The sequence below is a fragment of the Plasmodium gonderi genome, assembly GCF_002157705.1.
Source record: "Plasmodium gonderi DNA, contig: Pgo-contig_156, whole genome shotgun sequence".
Classification (NCBI taxonomy): Eukaryota; Apicomplexa; class Aconoidasida; order Haemosporida; family Plasmodiidae; genus Plasmodium; species Plasmodium gonderi.
In genome coordinates, this window is record NW_021629076.1 from 18,900 (window position 1) to 25,524 (window position 6,625).

Sequence of the window (6,625 nt, forward strand, 5' to 3'; positions counted from 1 at the left end):
AGAAGGAACGCATTGTATAATTACATATAAGAAAATGAAAAAATTCATCACATAATTTTATAAAAAATTAGATAAAATTCTAAACTAAGAGAAAATGGTGAATGGAAGGAAATATGAAATATATATTGAACACTTATGTTAGATTCTAGAAGATTTTATAATGAATCTTTACAGGAAAAGAGACTATAATATATAAATATATACTGAATTCATGTTCTATCTCTGTAATAGAAACATATGTTATATAAAATGGATATAGTTTTATGATTTTCTAAATACAAAATATTGAATTCATAAGAATTATATATCATCAATATATTACCCTCTAAAGTTATAAGAATAATTATCATTATATAATCGTATAATGTCTATATGAAAACATAATTCGTAGATTTATAAATGTAACTATTATTCTGATGAAAATGGTAAATACTAATTACCAAATTTTGTAAATAAAAGTTCTTCTGTTAATTTTTATTTTGATAATTATTTAATTATGTCTATATGATAATCTAAAAACAGTATCAAAAACACAAAATTAAAAAAAGCATAAAAATACTAGAAATGTGTTGTACAGGAAATCAATTAACAAAATATTTTTATGAAAAAATATATGGTAAAAATAGTTACTTTTCTTACATCAATAATAACATTTAGTAAACATGCGTATAATAGCCTTCAATTTTAAACAACATTTTCTAATATTTCCATATATAATATTCTTATAATTTCATATTTAAATGGAATATATCATGTGTTACAATGTTCATTTATATTCCATACACTTTTTTTTTATTTTTATATGATATGTGGTAATGATAAAGCGCATAATTATGAAATGTCTTACATTTCTAATAAAACACTCTAATTAAAATATATTTATAATATAATTCAATATTTAATACTAAAAGATTTCTGTATTCGTATATGTTGCATTCCACATATATTTTTTAATAAATAGGGTTATATATTTATTAATGCTTATTCCTTACATTACCTTTTTATATATATAACATCTTTTTTATACATTATTATGATCTCATATATATGTATTATATAATATAATTCTTTTTTAATATAGAATTAAATTATTAATTTATATTTGTTGTATTATAATTAGATTATTCTTTATGCTTTGCATGATTAATTCCGTAAAAAATTGTTTATTAAACTCATATAATAATACTTTTTTTATTTTTCATTTCTAGGGCGTAATATTAATAAATAATAAATCTTTTTATTTACATATATAATTACTGATAAAATGTAGTATACACATATATTCTTCCTATTTTATGTTTCCACATTTACTTGTGTGATCAAATTTCAAGTTACTTCATTTTATTTATAGAATGCATTTAACATTGTAAACCAATGAAATTTGTATACTTTCTTTTACATTTGTCATTTTTTTGATAAAACTCTTAATATTATTTAACTATAAATGTATATAAAATAGATATGAATATACATAAAACGCAGATAATTACCTTATGAAGTACATAATATATATTAAAGAGAATAAACTATATATTACATTTAATAAAAACGAACATTAATATGTTAAAAAAAATATATATTCCATTATTATATATATTCTGTATAAACTTTATAGAACATTCATATGATTAAAATGTAGAAAAAAACTTAATAATTATATATATTTAATTGCAATTATTAATATTTTTTTGCTTTATTTTTCACATTTATTGTATTCTTTTAAAAATAATATATGGAATAATATACAAATTGACTAAAATACATTTTCGTCTACATCAAAAAATGTTCATAGCTTGAATTACATAGGAAACCTTATAATTTATGCATTTCAAAAAAAAAACAAATTAATATATTATACTAGTCATTTACATAGGTTTATTTTTATATGAATATTAAAATTCAGAAAAATGCCACATGTACATAGTTTTATAAAAAATTAAATGATACAGACATGAAGAAGTTAATATAAATGAGGATTACTTAATAAATTTTATGACATAATTGATTTTTGTTATTACGTTTTTCAAGAAATACAATCTAATATTACAGAAGCGGAAAGAACGCTAATTATGATAGCATGTAGACATAAATATTGGATACGTTCTTTTAATAATACATTGTTATATATTGTATAATATTACAAAACATGATTAGATAATTCATCCTAATAAAAATGATTAAGGAAACATATAATGTACAAAAAAGCATTTCTATATATTATATACAAAATTTATTTAATATAATTTTTCTCATAGAAAAAAAAATATAATTCATATGTTTTCCCTGATAATGTGTTAGCATACCATATACTAACGTAACTTAGAATACCTATAAATATGTTTTCAAAATAATATTCATAGCATGAATTAAAATTCAATAAAAAACTAGAGAATAAAATAGGAATATAAATTACAGTTTAATTAGCATTAACCCCGTTCTTAATTAAGTAGTAAAGATGCATTTATTTTAAATATATCATATATAACTCCTACGAAAAAGTAAAAAAAAATCAATATATTAGAATTTTATATTAATAAGAAAAAATTTTGCCATAATATATATTATAATAAAATAGCTTCGAAACACGAGAAAAAAGAATATAATTATTGTTTTTTTCAAAAATGTCACAAGCATTATCGTGACACATTAAAAAAATATATGTGATGATGTAGACAAAAAGTTCTAAATACATCCATTTTAGGGATAATAGATATTTCACTTAATGGTTTATATTCAATGCCTTTTTTATAAAATTTGGAACACATTTTATGTCATATATATATTAATAAACAAATTATATATTTTTCAATTTTCATCATTCTTAATTTTACATGGAACATATATACTGCGAATCATTATAATAAATTATGAATATTGATTTTTATTCTTTTGTATATTCTATTACATCTTTAACAAGAAAGAATTAAAAAGAGGAAAAAATAAATAATTTCTTAGGAGTTTTTTGTAATAACAGTTGTAGTTACACTTGATATAACTCACACGCAGATGAATAGTAAGAATATATTGTTTACATACCTATAATATTCTCATTAATGAAACATATAATTTTATGTTAGCTGAAAAGACATTTATATATATCAAGGAATGAGATCATATAAATGATATTATTAAAATTAATAAATTAGAAGAAAAATTATTTATCATATATTATATTTAAATGTTGACTTATCAAATGCATATATTCATTTTTATCTTTTCTCTTTAATGATATTATATAAACACATGTATGTTTCCATATTTTTTTAATAAATATATTTGAATATTAGTCTTAGGAAAAAAATATTTTTTTTTTTTTATTCATTAAAGAGACACTATTAACATCTTATATTATGTATAGTCAAAAAAAAATTATATATCCTTTATATATGCATCATATTGTAATAAAATATTTATTTATGTTATAATAAATTTATCTAAAATCTTATAAACATATGCAATGAATCAATACGTAATAGTATATATTATAAGTATACATTATGAAATAATGTATTATAATTGTTATAAACGAAATATATAACAAAAATAATGAATGATTTCCTAATATAATGTAATAATTTCCAATAATATGTAGGATAATTCTAATGCCATACATATATAATTCATAAAAAATATATATTATTATATATTCAACATAAGGGATAATAATGATTTAATATTTTATTTATATTATATTTATTCTATATATGGAAGTATAATTATATTTTTTATATATATTATCTTCATAATATTGAGAATAATTTTTTTAAGTACTGCTATTAGTTGTGTACAGTTCTTCTTTATTTGACATACAGAAAATTGGTATATTCAATATTAATCTATAATTTCATGATAAATTTTAAGTAAAACATATATTATAATAAATGAAAAATAACATTTATCTCATAATTATTTAATTATATATATGTAAATGGCTTAATGTAATGGTGGATTTTCCACTTAATAATATAAAATAGCCAATATAAATTTAATTGAAATTATAATAAAAATTTTAAAATCAAATTGCGTGTGCAAATATATATAAATGGTTTATATACTTAAATATTCTTAAATTATTAAATTCTATATTAATGAATACGTAATTACCCTATACAGTATACACAATTATTTTAAATTATAATCAATCATTTCTTTAACCTTCTAATATTTTAATATACATTTATAAGTGAAATACTACATTACGAACCACAAAATATATATATTTTTATTAATCGTGTATATATTTTTAATAAAATATATATCTTAATATATAGAAATAAGTTTTTTTTATTGTTTAATAAATTTAACACGATAGAATATTATATTCTTTTAATTTTGAGGTATATATTATTTTTTTTAATAGAAAAAGATAAAATTGTGATTTAAGAAACTAAATTATTTATTTTTTCTTTCTTTTCTGTGCAAATAGATCAAAAAATATGTTATATATCACAAATTATTTGACCCTATATTTTTGGGTATACATAAGTAATGATAAATAAAATAGAAATCTTACTTTTATCATTTTAATAATTTAAAAACTAAATGTGATATATCTTCATATCATATGAATTTATTTTTTGAAAATTTATATTTCAGTTTCTTATGCTGAATTATTTTATTTTAGTATTTCATATATATATCTTATCTGAAATTATAATAATGGATGTACTCTTTAATTATTGTAATATGATTAAATGTGTTATTATATATGTATATATTTTTCTATGATAACTATACTAATTTGTAAAATAAAATATAATTTTTTTTTATGGTATTATATTCTTTTCATTTTAGAGATATATGCTATGTTTTTTTTTCCATATATAAAGAAATTATGGATAAAAATAAAGGTAATGTAAGTGAAATTTAGAAGACACAGTGTAGTAGAATTAATTTAACTTTACATGATGTTCCTAGAGTTAATGAAAGTACGTGCCTCTATTATATGTACTATTTAGATGATATTTTACATATAATATATAAATCATTATTAGAACCTCCTGTAAATAATTTTTTTTTGGATATTTCCTACCTACAATAATATAAATAATGTTGAAAATTACATTAAAATTTACGATACTCTTCTTATATATACGTTATTCTGGAGAACACAAACGCAATATATTCAGTGAATCATTAAATGGAGGTTTTACGTAAGTATTCTGAAATATGTACATCATCCGAAAAAATAATAAAGAAAAAAATTACATATATACCAAATTTAATAAATGATCAAAATCTTCATGATATTGTAATCATTATTAAAAATAAAAACAATGAAGAATTTCAAACACCTGTATGTGAAGAATGAACATTATTAACATGTAAGGAAACTAGCATTACAACTCCAATTGAAATTACATTTGTTGCAACTCTATTAATATTTGTCTTTTCATTCATATTGTATAAGGTAATAACTATATTATTCATATTCATTTACATGTTAATATATTCTAATTATACTATATTAACAAAAAAAGGAAATATTATTAGAAAAAATTTCTTCTTAATGCATATATATATATATATTCTTTTTATATTTATATAATAGTATACAAAATTGTGTTCATGTTTAAATCACAACGAAATGGGATTGAAGAAGGATAGGCATAATGTCCATGATGAATGGAATGAAATACAATCATTAGGAATATCACAAAATATATCAAATGATAATTGATATCAGTTAACATATAAATGAGACTATTATTAGTATTAGTGTATAGTTCAAATAAAATATATTTTATAAATATATCTAAAAAATTTACGTTCAACACATGTCTCTTAATATATTTAAATAAACATGATACAAAAATATTATTTTTGTTTGACATAAATAATATTAACATGGTAAGAATTAAGGGTTTAAATTTTACTTTTAAAAATAAGGGTTTTTTGTTATTGTCCCAGTTTTATAGCTCCTGTTTTTATATTAATGCTTCGAACTATTTTAATGATCATGATTTAGAATTATATTATAATGATTTATTCAATTGTAATAATATTGTAGTTTTTATTTATTTGCATTACATAAAATATGGACATAATAAGTAAATGTTATAACACCTTGTATTATTTATATTATGTAAATATGTCTTAATATCATATAAAAATTTATCTTTTTTATATGTGTATCTTTATTTATTTTTTGAAAATACATTATTATTAGATTAATCGTAAGATTAACCTCATATTATCATAATTCCGTGAATAGAACCATTTATATATATATATATATATATGCATAATTTAGTCCCTATAATATTTGTTATATACACCATTCATATAAAGTTTCTTTGTTTATTAATCCTTGTTTTTATTTCAATAACTTCATATAAACATTTAATAAAGCTATGAGCGTACATCATTAAGATAATATATTGCTCATAAGAATGAATTTACATCTAATTTTTTTTTTTTAGAACATATTACCCATAATTTTATATTAAATATTTTGACATATATATCTATTCATTCACATTATTCCGGTATTAATACAATTAAAATTATATTTTATCAATATTATCCGTCAGAGTATGTGTTTGTGAAATAATATATATATCATTGTATAAATAATAAAGAAAATATATATTAGAATTTTTACTCTTATTTCATAATACAAAAT